This window comes from Oryctolagus cuniculus, chromosome 20, assembly GCF_051225735.1.
Source record: "Oryctolagus cuniculus isolate XC-2025 breed Fujian yellow rabbit chromosome 20, ASM5122573v1, whole genome shotgun sequence".
NCBI classification, from domain to species: Eukaryota; Metazoa; Chordata; class Mammalia; order Lagomorpha; family Leporidae; genus Oryctolagus; species Oryctolagus cuniculus.
In genome coordinates, this window is record NC_142886.1 from 54178598 (window position 1) to 54195306 (window position 16709).

General features: G+C 46.6%; 1 pseudogene; it reads right to left on the reverse strand.

The window, feature by feature from the left end:
• Positions 1-1274: 1274 nt before the first annotated feature.
• LOC149120229 (immunoglobulin heavy variable 3-66 pseudogene) lies at positions 1275-1870 on the reverse strand (annotated as a pseudogene).
• Positions 1871-16709: the final 14839 nt, after the last annotated feature.

Below are 16709 nucleotides of genomic sequence, written 5' to 3' on the forward strand. Positions count from 1 at the left end.
TCTATGTTCAGGTATTATTTACCAAACAGATAGATTCAGATCTCTGAATACTGGTGTTGTGTTAGCCATGTTAGCCAACGTTTTTGGAAATGATAAATAAAGGCAGTGTACTCAAGGCTTGGCAGCTGGAACCCAGGAGCATGGAACTGCATCAGTGTTCCCACCTTGATGATGGGGCCTCCTAACACATCCATCATCTACTGTCTTCCAGGGTGCACTGTCAGTTACTAGTCTGGGAATGCGTGTAAATGGGCTCCATGCAGCACTTTGATATGCAGCCTGGGTGTCTCCCTCTGTAATATTAATGAAAGACTCCAAATGGATTGATGATGCCAGTGAGCATGACATGGAGAGAAGAGCAGGGACTCTGGACAAATGGTCTCTGGGACTGGCTCTTCCTGCAGCTGTGATCCAGCCTCAGGACACTGGGCATCATGCTGGAGCTACAGACACAGCTCTCCATGATGTGGACTCCAGCTCCAGAGTGCACAGCCACTGTGTGTCCCACTTTCTGCTCTCCCTGAATCACAGCAGGTGCAGGGGGTCTCACGACACTGGAGCAAAACCAGATCAGCTGGAAGTGCACACCCAGCACTTTCCATTCAGTTATGACCTTGACTGCTGATGTCCAGTGCATTTCCCTCCTGAGTCCAGGCAGGGAGCCCCCCAGGAGGGTCCCAGGACCTAGAGGATGAGGAAGTCCCTGTAGGCTTCCCAGGTGCCTGCAGAAGCTCAGCCTGAGACAAAGCTGAGCAGCAAATACATTCCTGAGTGCTGTGACATTCACACAGGAGCAATTAAATGTTTTAGGAATAAAAAGAAAATGGCGATGTGGGCACAATCTGTAGAAATATGGATCACCCACAGATTAAAAAAAATGTAGGTTCAGTTCGGTACACATGCTCATTTTGATGGGAGGAGAGGGATGACTTAGGTAGTTGAGGTTTACCAGAACAGAAACCCTAGCTCTACTGTCCCTGGTTCTAAAGGGAAAACTAAAATTGTCCTAAAATCGGCACTGCCCTAGGGCGCTGTCCTGAGTCAGGTTGGAAAAGAATCACCAGGGTCCTCAGAGATTCCCAGGATCTCTGATCCTCGTGACTGCTGTCCTTGTTTATGAACTGAATTTGTTCATTAACGACTCCTTCCTTTCACATCAAACTTTATCACCGTCACTGAAGTCATCGGCAGGGTCAGAACAACAAGAGTAGAATTAATTCCTCAAAACGGCTACCGGAGAGGAAACCCCAATTCCCTGACAGGAAACCAGGGCTTCATCTCTTCCTGCACCTGCTCAAGACCAGAATGTGCTCTCGGTACGTCTTGTGCGCCCCCTGGTGGAGCCGCGCGTCCCTGCACGGAGGTTTGTGTCTAGGTTCAGCCCTAGGGCCCCTCACTGTGTCTCTCGCACAGTAATACATGGCCGTGTCCGCGGCTGTCAGACTGTTCAGTTGTAGGCAACCTGTGCTCTGGTCGATGTCTCTGGAGAGAGTGAATCGGCCATTCACCCAGCTCTCGTAGTAAGTGCTACCACTACTACCAGCATAAATGCATCCGATCCACTCCAGCCCCTTCCTTGGAGCCTGGAGGCCCCAGCATATCCAGTAGCTGCTACTGAGGGAGAATCCAGAGGCTTTGCAGCAGAGTTCCAGGGATCCCCCAGGCTTGACCAGGCCTCCTCCGGCTCCTCCTCCGGACTGCTCCAGCTGCTGACACTGGACACCTGCAAACACAGACGTCTGGTCAGGAAGCTGTCACTCACACTTTTGGGTCTCTCACTCACGTCCTCTCCCAGACTCAGTGCCCCGCGTTCTCCATCATTACCTTTGAGCACAGCGACCAGGAGAAGCCAGCGCAGCCCAGTCTCCATGGTGAGCGTCTGTGTTGAGTGCGATCACTGAGTGGACACCTGGGAGTCCTGGGGCTGGAGCTCCTGTGCCAGAGCTGCAGGGTGAGGGCTGGGCTGATTTTCATGGGCAGAGGGAGGCCCTATTTGCATGTCTGCTCCTATATAGCCAGCCCAGGAGTAGATGTCTCAGACAGGACAGGGCCCAGGGCAGATGTACATGTCCTGTGGGTGATGGCTATGATAGGATTTGGATCATATGAATTTTTATGTTTTATTGCTTTTTTTATAACAGTTGAAGGCAATGACCTTGTTTCCTTTTAATATGTGTGTACCCTTAATATCCAGTGTAAGCAATATCATGTCCTTCATTTTTTAAATAACAATTGTTTCATATCATCTATTGACCTCTCTATCATCTATATGAAAGACATTGGAATAGTGATAGAGAGAAGGGGTGAGAGAAACACACGTATAGAGATGGACAGCAAAGATGAAAATGGGAGATTTCTGCCTTTGGATTGACAGCCCCAAACTCCCCAAATGCCTACAACATCTAGGAGTTAGCCTTTCTAAACCCTGGAGCCCAGAATTGCGTCTGTGTTTCCTTTGTCAGTTGTAGGGGCTCTATCACTATAGCGTCAACTGTAGTTTACCACGATGTGTTATCAGGAAAAAGTGTGGGAAGCCCTGTGGCTGGGCTCAAGCAGCACTCTGATGGGAACACGGGTGTCCCTAGTGGGGACTTTGCCAATTTTGTCCTAATGCCTGCCGCCCATATTTACACAGATGAAAGACTGCAAGTGGATTCATTTAAGGATACTATGTCTTGTTTCCTTATTCATCCATTACGTTATTTTAAAACTGTTCATTAACTCAGAACACTGTGCATGTTAGTGGGGTGTAGTGTGCTATTGGAATCTGTGTGTTGCAGAAATAGGCACAGATCAACTCACTGTCATTCACATTTCTACCTCCGTTCCATCACTTTGTGTTGGGAGACCAGGTGTCCTCAGTACTGTTTATTTGTGGAACATGTCGTGGGTTGTAGTGAAGTGAGTCAGCCCACTGTGGTGGGGGCAGAATTATTCCTTGCTTTGAGTGGTGCTTTGTGTCCTGGTAGCAGCCATCTGCTGTTCCCTCTCTTCCCTGTGTCTAGTAATCATGACTCCGAGTTCAGCTCAAGCACTGGGTATGAAGTCACTGTGTCACAATTCACCCACAGTCCTGGGTTCAGGTAATGCCGCTGTGTTCACAATAGTTCAGTCTACAATAAAGTGAAATGTGCATAAAACGGTGAATGCAGTCTGTTACATTTGACATGGAATATTATTCAGTGTTAAGAAGGAGGTTGCTCTGTCATTAGGAAATCTTGGGTCAGCCTTGAGCATAATATGCTAACAGAAATAATGCAGGTACACGTGGACACACAGTATTTGACATTAGTTATATATGCAGTCCACATGCTTGAACTCACAGAGGTAGGGAGTGCAATGGTGATCACTGTCTACCATGACCCAAGTGTTTGTCCCCTTCCAACCCTGTGGGCAACTCGGGGAAGTTCCAGGCTCCTGGCTTCAGGCTCAGCCATCCCCAGCCTTTGCAGCCATTCAGGAAGGAAACCTGTGGAAGGAAGATTCTCTCTCCATCTGTTGGTCTCTTCCTCTCTTGCTATAACACTGCCTTTCAAACTAAATAAATAGATATTAAAATAAATGGAAAATTAATTTTATATATCATTAGGAGCCTATATGCATATGTTGAATAAACACAGAAAACTGAATCCCAAGGGAAGACATCAATTGTTTAAATGCAGTTCCTGACAAGGTGGTGACAGGAGCAGCACTGGAGTTAGCAATGGGATTGCTGCTCCTGCATCAGGATGCTGAGTGCTGTGTCCTAGTTTTGTTCCAGTTTCAGATTCCTGCCTAAGCCCACTCTGGGAGGCCGTAGGTGAAGTTCCAAGAACTCCCACGTTGGAGACCTGGAATGAATTCTAATTACCTGGCTGTCTCCTGTTCCAGCTGAAGCGTTTGTAGCCACCTGGGAAGTGACCAGGAGTTAGATGATCACTGTCAGTCTCAGTCTTTGTGGCTTTAGATAAAAACGTACATACAACTTTTAAAACAAAATCTATGAATTTTTAAATGTATATTACATCTATAAAATTTAAGAAATGATATAAAAGCAAACATGTAAAATGCCATAAATCTCAGATCATCATGTATGTACATTTTAGAAGCACAATGAGATGTCCCATCCTTCATGTTAGAATGAGTATTACCAGACAAGCCAGAGCTGACAATTCTTGTGAAGGAAGAGAGATGACCACTCTGGTTGCACAAGGCTGGAGTCAGGTAAATTAGTAAATCCATTATGGAAAGTCATCAAAAACTGAGACATACAGTTATCACAGGATCTTCAAACAGCATTTTGGGTAGCAGGAATGTGAAATCCCAGGGAGATGTGCATGGGATTCACAGCCTCTATAGAAAATACAACTGCAGTTCCATGTGCAATTAAAGCAGCGTCGTTCACGAGTGTTCACACATATAATCCAGTGAAATTTTCATGGAAGAAGGAATCAATAATGGAAGAAAAGGGCATGGAACAGAGGAGACATTGGAGCAAGGTCAGAGTTTCAGTCCCACAGGATCCACATGTTGAGGGATCTACTGTACAGCATGGTGACAGCAGTTAAGCAAATATTGTGTCTACAGAATTCCAAAACAGAAGACAACTGACAATCTACCATGGGAACATGTGGATTTTGTGATGAGCATGTCAATAGGAGTGACTTCATAATTCCACTCAATTTGATACATTCGTTTACAACAATATCATTGTACCTCATATGTCTATATTCAATTATTTATCAAACATTTATGATAATTAAATGGCAAATATGGCAAATCATGAAGATTCAATACTCTGAATACTGGTGTTGTGTTTGCCAATGTTTTATGGAGATGATAAAAAAGGCAGTGCACTCAAGGCTTGGCAGCTGGAACCCAGGAACATGGAACTGCATCAGTGTTCCCACCTTGGTGATGGGGCCTCATAACAGATCCATCATCTGCTGTCTTCCAGGGTGCACTGTCTGTTACAAGTGTGGTTAAGAATGTAAATGTGGGCCAGTGCCGTGGCTCACTAGGCTAATCTGGGTTCTAGTCCCGGTTACGGCACTGGATTCTGTCCCGGTTGCTCCTCTTCCACTCCAGCTCTCTGATGCGGCCTGAGAAGACAGTGGAGGATGTCCCAACTGCTTGGGCCCTGCACCTGCATGGGAGACCAGGAGGAAGCACTTGGTTTCTGGCTTTGGATCGGCACAGCATGCTGATTGTAGCGGCCATTTTGGTGGAACCAATGGAACAAAGACTTTTATCTTTGTCTCTCTCTCTCTCTCCCACTGTCTAAATCTGATTGTCAAAAAAAAAAAAAAAAGAAAGAAAGAAAGAATGTAAATATATTCAGTCCAGCACTCTGATATGCAGCCTGGGTGTCTCCCTCTCTAAAACTGATGAAGGATTCCAAATCGATTGATGATTCCAGCCAGCATAGACATGGAGTGAAGAGTAGGGACTCTGGACAAATGGTCTCTGGGACTGGCTCTTCCTGCAGCTGTGATCCAGCCTCAGGACACTGGTCATCATGCTGGAGCCACAGTCACAGCTCCCCGTGATGTGGACTCCAGCCCCAGAGTGCACAGCCACTGTGTGTCCCACTTTCTGCTCTCCCTCAACCACAGCAGGTGCAGGGGGTCCCACAACACGCGACAGAACCAGATCAGCTGGAAGTGCACACTCAACACTTTCCATTCAGTAATGACCTTGACTGCTGATGTCCAGTGCATTTCCCTCCTAAGTTCAGTCAGGGAGCCCCCAGGAGTGTCCCAGGACCTAGAGGATGAGGAATTCTCTGTAGGCTTCCCAGGTGCCTGCAGAAGCTCAACCTGAGACACAGCTGAGCTGCAAGTACAGTCCTGAGTGCTGTGACGTTCACTCAAGGAACACAGACTGTGTTAGGATTAAATGGTAAATGGAGATTGTGAATAAAATCTGTGGAAAGTGAGTGTTTATCACCCACAGTGTAAAATGAAAGGTTGGTTCAGTTCAGCACACTCGCTCGTTTTGACAGGTGAGAGATATTAAATAGCCGATTTTTAAACCCAAACCCTGGCTCAGCTATCGCTGGATAGAAAGGGAAATGTAAAATTTCCCTAAAGTTGGCAGTGCCCTGAGAGAGTTGTCCTGTCAGACTGGAAAACACTCACGATGTCCCCAGATTGTCCCACATATCTGATCCTGGTGATCCTGGAGACTGCTGAGCCTGGATTCGTTCATATAGGACTTCTCCTGTCACATCAAACTTCTCCACGTCAGAGAATCAGTAGCAGGGTCAGACTCATAAAAGAAGAATTCTTCCCTCAAAACTGTGACAGGAGAGGAAACCCCAGTTCCCTGACAGGAAACCAGGGCTTCATCCCACTCTGCACCTGTGCATGACCAGAATCTGCGCTCAGTGAGTCTTGTGCACCCCCTGGTGGAGACAGGCCCCTGCAGGGAGGTTTGTGTCTGGGTTCAGCTGTCTTGCACAGTAATACAGGGTTGTGTCCCAGCTGTCAGACTGTTCATTTGCAGAGACACCGTGTTCTAGGTATTCTCTCTGGAGATGGAGAATCGGCCATTCACCCAGATCAGGTAGTACGTGCTACGATCACCAGTATAAATGCATCCGATCCACTCAAGCCCCTTCCCTGGAGCCTGGCGGACCCAGCACATCCAGTAGCTGCTACTGATGGTGAATCCAGAGGCTTTGCAGAAGAGTTTCAGAGATTCCCCAGGCGTGACAGGATCCCCGGGACTCCACCAGCTGCTCCTGACACTGGACACCTGCAAACACAGACGTCCTGGTCAGGAAGCTGTCACTCACACTTTTGGGTCTCTCACTCACGTCCTCTCCCAGACTCAGTGCCCCGCATTCCGCATCATTACCTTTGAGCACAGCGACCAGGAGAAGCCAGCGCAGCCCAGTCTCCATGGTGAGCGTCTGTGTTGAGTGCGATCACTGAGTGGACACCTGGGAGTGCTGGGGCTGGAGCTCCTGTGCCAGAGCTTCAGGGTGAGGGCTGGGCTGGTTTTCATGGGCAGAGGGAGGCCCTATTTGCATGTGCTGCCCCTATATAGCAGGCATGGGGTCAGATGCCTCAGACAGGACAGGGCTCAGTGCAGATGTGGTGTCCTGGGGGTGTAGGGTGATGGCTATGATAGGATTCAGATCATACGAATTTTTTTTTCTCGTTGTTGTTTCACCAGTTGTAGGCAACGACTTCATTTCATTACAATATGTGTGTGCCCTTAATGTCCATTGTTAGCAATACCATGTCCTTCATTTTAAAATAACCTTTGCTTCATTATTAACTATGCTAATGACATTGGAACAGTGACAGAGAGAGAATTGGTGAGAGAAACAGAAATGTAGAGATGGACAGTGAGTTGACAATGGGAGATTTTTGCCTTTGGATTGACAGCTCAACAATACCAAATGCCTACAACATCTAGGAGTTGGTCTTCCTAAATCCTAGAGCAAAAGTCTGTGTTTCCTACGTCAGTGGTAGGAGCTCATTCGCTTGTAGCATCAGGTGCAGTTTCCCATGATGCTTTATCTTCAAAGTGTGGGAAGCCGTGTGGATGAGCTGAAGCAGCACTCATATGGGAACAGGGGTGTCTGTGGTGGGGACTTAGCCAATTGTGTCCTAATTCCTGCTGCCCACTTTTACAGATGAATGTGTACAAGTGGATTCACGTAAGGGTAATTATTTTTTTTTGAAAAATTGTGGTTTCATACCATGTGATTTTTCTCATTTTTATAAAAATTTATTTAATTTCTTTAAAATCAGAGATACACAAGAAAGAAGGAGAGGGAGAGAGAGAGAGAGAGAAAGAGAGAGAGAGAGAGAGAGAGAGAGAGAGAGAAGTCCTCCATCCACGGACTGCCTCTCCAATTGGTAACAATGGTCGGAGCTGCACTGATCTGAATCTAGGATCCAGTTGACTGCACTGGGTCTCCCATGGATTACGGGAACTGAAGATGGAAGCCATCTTCTACTGCCTACCCAGGCCACAGCAGGGAGCTGGATTGGAAGTGGAACAGCCAGGACTCCAACTGGCGTCCATATGGGATGCCAGCATTGAAGGCTTTACCCACTTCACCACAGCACCGGCCCTGATGATCTTAATTATATGTGGAATCCGCAATTGTGAGCTCACAGAGGCAGGAAGTACAATGCAGATACTGAGTCTGGGAGAAGAGAATAGGGACCACATTCCTGCAAGCACAGAGAGTTTTCTGTGACCAGAGAGGCACGTCGAGAGATCTACTGCACAGCACGGGGACAACAGTTATGCAGCTTTATTGTGTTCTTTCCAGTTCCTGCAGGAGTAGGCATTTGTCATTCGATCACAAAAGAATGGTAGTGTTGCTAGGGAAGGACTTGTGGGTTCATCTGACTCTAGAATTCCTGATGAAATAAATCCACATCAACACCTTTCCTTATACCTCACATATAGATTCAGGTACTATTTGTCAATTTAACATTTATGAAACCTATTTTGAAGGGACAATTCTCTGTTGACTTGTCTTGCATCTGCCTGTGGTTTTATTCTAAGAAGAAAATTACGTGGTGTTGCAATCATTCCTGGTACTAATGCAGTCACAAGGGCTGTGAGTTCATCGACACGTGAGAGTTTATCTGTCGTGTCCGGCTGGCACAACTGCCCCACCACTGCCCTCTCAAATTCCTCCCCTCCCATGTGTGAAGCCGAGTCATTTTAGAAGAGCCCCTGTCCTCACTCAGATCACGTCCATGGAAACCTCTCTCTGTGCTGTTTAGTTACCCCCAATCTCCCTGTGTCCAAGTGGTTTCACAAGCCGTTTCTTCATGGACACACCAAGGCCCACCTTCCAACTCCTTGAAAACACAGTCATCAGAGAAACCCAGTCGTGCTTGCCCAGACAGGACCTCCCTCTTCTCACCATGGTGCAGTCCTGCCATTTGTCACCCTGGGGACACAGCATCTTATACAACTGACAGCCCCTCAGCACCTGGTGGGAGACTCTGTCATGGTGTTCAAACAAATGGAATATGTTTCTGTCAGTTATAATTTGAGTAAATTCTCTTGTTGGGGCAATTTCTTGTGACTGTAGATAAGTGATGAATTATACATCTCACATTTCCTAGTACTGTAGATATGAGGTGTTCTCACATAACAATGGAATTCACTGTGTCAGATGGTGGATTCTGTCAATGAATTCTGTGGGCGAATGCATGAAAACTGTCCCCAGCTAAATAGAAACAATTTCTATTTGTCAATCTTCTCTCAGAAAAGGCAGAGATATGTCAACTGTTTTAATTTAGTAGGAATTTTTGTGTCTCTGGATTTAGATGGGAGTCACTCAGAACACACATTGCTGCATGAGGTGAGTGACTGCCTGCAGTTTCTGTAAGAACTGTTCATGGCAGATCAATTGCAGTTTAGCAGAAAATATCCTGTAAAACACAGGGGATCACTGCACTGGGCATTTCTGGCTGCAGGAACTTGGTTTGCCCTGGACGAGTATGAACTTGACAGAAGAGGAGATATTTTCTCTTGGTAAGGATGAAGTACTGATGAGGACATGCAGGGGGAGCCAGGGAGGGAGGAGTGGGGACTCTGGACCAGGGCTGGCTCATCACGCAGCATTGATTCAGCTCACCAGGTGGTCAGTGTGTGGCAGCCCCTGGCACCCAGATCCCAGGGATGGGGACTCTGGCCCCGGAGTCAGGGCCCTGGACTGTCCCCCGCTGCTCACCCTGAAACACCGCAGTGCAGCGGATTCCACCACACTGGAGCAGAAACAGAACATGTAAGTCCACTCCACACACTTTCCAAACAGATTATTCCCTGAATGCAAATGTCCACCTGTGCTTCCCATGGGTTCATGCAATGAGGTCATCTGAAATGTTTCAGGAAACTGAATGTGGAATTTCATGGTGCTGGGGAAACTTGAGTGCACCTAAAATAATTCATCATGCTGTCATCTCACACCTGTATCCCAGAGAGTGAACAGGATGAAACTTTTAAAGGCAAGACCCGAGACTGTAAAGTTCTTGAAGAGTACACAGGACCAAAGCAAGTTCCCATTGGTTTGGGCAATGATAGTTTGATAATCTCCAAAGTACAGGCAACCAAGATACACAGACAACGAATAATGGATCCAACTACAGATTCTGAGTAACAAAGAGAAAGATTGAAGAACCAGGAGTCACCCGCAGATGGGGAGAAAGTATTTTCAGATGACACCCATGGGGGCCAATGTTGTGGCCCTGCAGGTTAAGCTGCCATCCCTATGCATGCATCACACAGGAGCATGGGTTCAGATTCTGCTTGCTCCACTTCAAATCCAGCTGCCTGCTGGGATCCAGACCTGGGAACTCTCTCAATGATGACTCAAGTGTTTGTCCCCTTCCAGCCCTGTGGGAAACTGGAGGAAGTTCCAGGCTCTTGGCATTAGGCTTGCCCATCCTCACCTTTGCTGCAATATGGGAAGTGAACCAGTGGATGGAAGCTTCTCTCTCCATCTGTTGGTCTCTTCCTCTTTTGCTAAAACACTGCCTTTCAAATAAAATAAATACTTAAAATAAATGAAAGATTAATTATATATATGGTTAGGAGCCTATTTCCAAATGTTGAATGAACTCAAGCCACTGAATCCCAAGGGAAGAAATCAATTGTGTACATGCAGTGACTGATAAGGTGGTGACAGGAGCAGCACTGGAGTGAGCCTGTGGGATTGCTGCCTCCCATGTCAGGATGCTTAGTGTTGCGTCCTGGTTTGGTTCCAGTTTCAGATGCCTGCCTAAGCCCCTCTGGGAGGCCGTAGGTGAAGTTCCAAGCACTGCCATGTGGAGACCTGGACAGAATTCCAAGCACCTGGCTGTCAACTGACCCAGCTGAAGCTTTTGTAACCGTCTGGGAAGTGATCCAGGAGTTAGAATATCACTCTCAGTCTCAGTCTCTTTGTGGTTTTGGACAAATACATGCAGACAAGTATTAATAAAATGATAAATTTTGAAATTTATATCATATCTATAAAATTTAAAAAGAACTATAAAGGCAAACATATCAAATGCACAGGTGCCTGGGAGACGTGGAATGGCATCATCTCTGGGGAGTGCATCCAGTGACGACTCCACGCCATGAGTGGATTCAATGTCAGGGCCTCATGGAGGAAGCTGAGGTCTCCAGTGCTCTGAACAGGACCACACAGAATGCTGGGAGCAGCCTGCTGGGGTTGGATGTGATTTGTCCTCACACCATCAGTGCTGAGCATGGCCCCAACATAACAGCACTGACAAGGGGTACACGGTCTGGATGTTTACATAAAAAGCATGGAATAACCAGACTCTGATGTCAAATGCAAAGTCCTTGTAAAACTACTGAAGGAAACATTGGGCAAAATCTCCCTGATGTTGTTCTGGCCATGATTTCCCTTTCAGATCTTCAAAATTCAAGAGACCAAAAAAATATTCTCAAATGATGCTGCATACACTACAGAGCTTCTGCATTACAAACAGACTGACTGAGAAGTGAGCAGCCTACACACAGATTGGAAGTGACTATTCTCATATCAAATGTATGATCAATAGCCTGTATCCAAAAGGAATAAGAAGGAACTATCTGTATGAGCTGTGTTTAGAACTGTTCTGAGTCTTCTGCAGTCTCAAAATAACTGTGATACACAATTGGTTTGTTCATCCTGATCGACAGGTTCTGCGTCATCATGCCTACAATGGGTATAGAAGCAAACCTCTCTGATTGTGTGTGGCTCAGTGTTGCTATGGATTCATTCTGGTGGGGGCAAGAGGCGTGGGGTCACCACACAGACCCCGGGAGTTGGGTGAAAGCAGGTCAGAGGCGAGCAGCCCGCAGACTCATTTGTTTCAGTAGGTACAGCCGCTTATATAGCCGAGGCAGCCAATCTGGTCAAGGGGCAGTTTATGCCTAACCAATCACAGCCTGTTGCCAGGCAGTATCTGAAGCCATCCAATCACAGCCTGTTGCCAGGCAGGCTCCGTTGCCAGGTGGCATTGAAGCCATGCCTGAGTAACTGATGCTTGCTTGCCAGCAGCCATCTAGGCATGGCCTTCTCATTCCACCACAGCTCAGTGTGTCCCAAAGGCATTGTGTTTTAGGTGTGCTCCCAGGAAGACCATGGGAGAAAAGATGGGAGCTCTGGGAGTGAGGCCTAGTGGGATTTGTTCATTCCTGGGGAATCTACTATGGAGGAGATCACAGTAGATCCTGGGTCCCCAGCTTCAGCACAGAGCACAGTGCTGCTAGAGTCAGCCCTGGTCTCGTCTGAAGTCCTGTGTGGGGATGGGGTCTCTCCCATCCGTGTTCTCAATATTAGGCTGAGGACAGCCATGATATTCACAATATTATCATGCCTGATGGCACAACATTCTGCAGTCACTATGGCAAACACCTCTGTAGTCCCATGTTCAATTAAAGCAGCATCATTCTCAAGAGGTCACACATATAATCCAGGAAAATTTCCATTTAAGAAGGAATGGATAATGGGACAAATGGACAGAGTTATATTTTAACAGGAAGTTTATATGGCTATAGTATAGAGGAAGAAATTCTGGTATCTTGGATAACATGGATGATCCTGGAGAATAATATCCAAGGATAATGTCAGGATAAGTATACTCTGCTAAAATACCAAGGCCAAGAAGGCAAATAATATGTGATGCTAGTTACGTGGGATAAAAGGATGAACTCATAAGGCAAAAGTTCGATGGTGAAGACCAACGTCTGTGCTTGGGAGGAACAGAGGAGACACGGGAGCAAGGTCAGAGTTTCAGTCGTACAGGTTCCACATGTTGAGGGATCTACTGTGCAGCATGGTGACAGCAGTAAAGAGAATATAGTGTCTGCAGAATTCCAAGACATTGGACAAATGACATTCTACCATGAAAAACGTGGGTTTTGTGATAAACATGTCAGTAAGTCTGACTTCATTATTCCACTCAATATACATTCATTTATTCAACACATATCATTGTAACTCATATGTCTATATTAAATATTATTTATCAAACATTTATGAATATGAAATGGCAATGATGGCCAATCATGAAGATGCAGATCTCTGGCTATGATAGGATTCAGATCAAGGCAAATTTTTCTTTATTATTTTTAATCATTTGAAAGCAATACCTCATTTCATTTTAATATGTTTGTACTCTTTATATCCCATGTTAGCAGTATCATGTCCTTCGTTTTTAAAATAACCATTGGTTCATTATTAACTATTCTAATGACATTGAAACAGTGACAGAGAGAGAAGGAGTGAGAGAAACATAAATGTTGAGACATTTAGGAGTTAGACTTTCTAAAACCTGGAGCAGAAAACTGTGTGTCCCACATCAGTGGGAGGGTCTCATTCACTTGTAGTGTCATCTACAGTTTCCCATGATGTATTATCAGGAAAAAGTATTGGAAACTGTGAGGATGGGCTCAAGCAACAATCTGATGGGAACAGGGGTGTCCCAAGTGGGGACTTAGTCAATTTTGTCCTAATGCCTGCTGCACACTTTTAAACAGATGAAAGACTGCAAGTGGATTTTTTAAGGTTAACTATGTTTTGTTCCCTTATTCATTCAGTTCCTTAGTTTAAAACTGTTCCTGAACACAGAACACTGTACATGGTAGTGGGGTGTAGTGTGCTATTGGAATCTGTGTGTTGTAGAAATGGGCACAGATCAACTCAGTGTCATGCACATTTCCACCTCCTTTCCATCACTCTGTGTTGGGAGGCGTGGAGGTCTCAGTTCTAGTTATTCGTGGAACCCGTGGTTGGTTATGGTGAACTGAGGCAAATCACGAAGATTCAGATCTATGAATACTGGTGTTGTGTTTGCCAATGTTTTATGGAGATGATAAATGAAGGCAGTGGACTCAAGCTTGGCGGCTGGAACCCAGGAGCATGGAACTGCATCAGTGTTCCCACCTTGGTGTCGGGGCCTCATACAGATCCATCATCTCCTGTCTTCCAGGGTGCATTGTCAGTACAAGTATGGGAAAGCGTGAAAAAGGGCTCCGTCCAGCAATGTGATATGCAGCCTTGGTGTCTCCCTCTCTAATACTGATGAAAGAACACAAATGGATTGATGACACCAGTCAGCATAGACATGGAGTGAAGAGCAGGGACTCTGGACAAATGGTCTCTGGGACTGGCTCTTCCTGCAGCTGTGATTCAGCCTCAGGACACTGGTCATCATGCTGGAGCCACAGACACAGCTCCCCATGATGTGGACTCCAGCCCCAGAGTGCACAGCCACTGTGTGTCCCACTTTCTGCTCTCCCTGAACCACAGCAGGTGCAGGGGCTCCATGACACTGGAGCAGAACCAGATCAGCTAGAAGTGCACACCCAACACTTTCCATTCAGTTATGACCTTGACTGCTGATGTCCAGTGCATTTCCATCCTGAGCTCAGGCAGGGAGCCCCCAGGAGGGTCCAAGGACCTAGAGGATGAGGAAGTCCCTGTAGGTTTCCCAGGTGCCTGCAGAAGCTCAACCTGAGACACAGCTGAGCTGCAAGTACATTCCTGAGTGCTGTGACGTTCACACAGGGACCACAGACTGTTTCAGGATTAAAGGGAAATGCAGGTCGGGTTAAAGTCTGCAGAAAGTGAGTGTGGATCACCCACATGTAAAGTCAAAGGTTGGTTCAGTGCACACTTGCTGGTTGTGGCAGGAGAGGGCTGAGTGGAATAATTGCTGTTTAACAGATCAACAGCCCTGTCTCAGCTGTCCCTGGTTATACAGGGAAAACTGAAACTGTCCAAAGCTTTCAGTGCCCTGAGGGTGCTGTCGGGAGTCAGGTTGGAAAAGATTCAATAGTGTCCTCAATATTCCCACATCTCTGACCCTGGTGAGCACAGTCGCTGTCCATGAACCAAATTGTTCAATTAGGACTTCTTCCTTTTATATCAAACTTTCAATCCGTCAGTGAAGTTGGGAGGGACAGAATCAAAAAGTAGAATTCTTCCCTCAAAACTCTTACAGGAGAGGAAACCCCAATTCCCTGACAGGAACCAGGGATTCATCTCCCTCTGTGCCTGTGCATGACCAGAGTCTGCGCTCGGCGCATCTTGTGCGCCCCCTAGTGGTTCCGGGCGCCCCTGCAGGGAGGTTTGTGTCTGGGCTCAGCCCTAGGGCCCCTCACTGTGTCTCTCGCACAGAAATAGGTGGCCCTGTCCGCGGCAGTCAGACTTGTCATTTTCAGAGAGACCGTGTTCTCGTTGGTGTCTCTGGAGATGGTGAATCGGTCATTCACCCAGCTCGCGTAGTATGTGCTACCACCACTACTAATGTATCCGATGTATTCCAGCCCCTTCCCTGGAGCCTGGCGGACCCAGCTCATGTCGTTGCTACTGAGAGAGAATCCAGAGACTGTGCAGGTGAGTGTCAGACTTCCTCCAGGCTTCACGGGGCCTCTCCCAGACTCCTCCGCCTACTGACAAGGACACCTGTAAACACAGATGACATGGTTAGGACACTGTCACGCACACTCTCTGTGTCTCTCACTCACGTCCTCTCCCAGACTCAGTGCCCCGTGTTCTCCATCATTACCTTTGAGCACAGCGACCAGGAGAAGCCAGCGCAGCCCAGTCTCCATGGTGAGCGTCTGTGTTGAGTGCGCTCACTGAGTGGACACCTGGGAGTGCTGGGGCTGGAGCTCCTGTGCCAGAGCTGCAGGGTGAGGGCTAGGCTGGTTTTCATGGGCAGAGGGAGCCCTATTTGCATGTGCTGCTCCTATATAGCAGGCATGGGGTCAGATGCCTCAACAGGACAGGGCCCAGGGAAGTTGTCTGTGTTCTTGGTGTGTTGGGTGATGGCTATGATAGAATTAAGATCATGTGAATTTTTATGTTATCATAATTTTAAAAACTTGAAGGCAATGGCCTTATTTCATTTTAATATGTGTTTACTCTTCATATCGAGTGTTAGCAATATCATGTCCCTCATTTATTTAAATAACCATTAGTTCCTTATCATCTATATGAAAGACATTGGGACAGAGATAGAGAGAGAAGGGGTGAGAGATACAGAAATGTAGAGATGGACAGAAAAGGTGACAATGGGAAATTATGCCTTTGGGTTGACAGCCCCAGACATCCCAAATGCCTGTGACATCTAGGAGTTAGTCTTTCTGAACCCTGGAGCAATAATCTGTGTCTGTAATTCCAACGTCAGTGGTAGGGGTTCATTTGCTTGTAGCATCATCTACAGTTTCCCATGATGCATTATGAGGGGAAAGTGTGGGAAGCCGTGAGGCTGGGCTCAGTCAGTTCTCTGATGGGAACACGGGTGACCCTAGTGGGGACTTAGCCAATTTTGTCCTAATGCCTGTCACCCACTTTTAAATAGATGAAATACTCAAGTGGATTTTTTAAGGTTAACTATGTTTTTTTCCTTATTCATCCATTGCCTTAAAGTTTAAAAACTGTTTAAACTGTTTAAAACTGTTCCTGAACACAGAACACTGTACATGGTAGTGGGGTTTGTGTGCTACTGGAATGTGCATGGTAGAAATGGGCACAGATGAACTCACTGTCATTCACATTTCCACCTCCTTCCCATCACTCTGTTGGGAGGCCTGGAGACCTCAGTTCTAGTCATTCTTGGAACCTGTTGTGTGTTGTGGTGAACTGAGTCAGCCCAAAGTGGTGTGGGCAGAATTATTCCTGCCTTTGGTGGTGCTTTCTGCCCTGGTATCAGCTGCCCTGTGTTCACTCTTCCCTGTTCTTT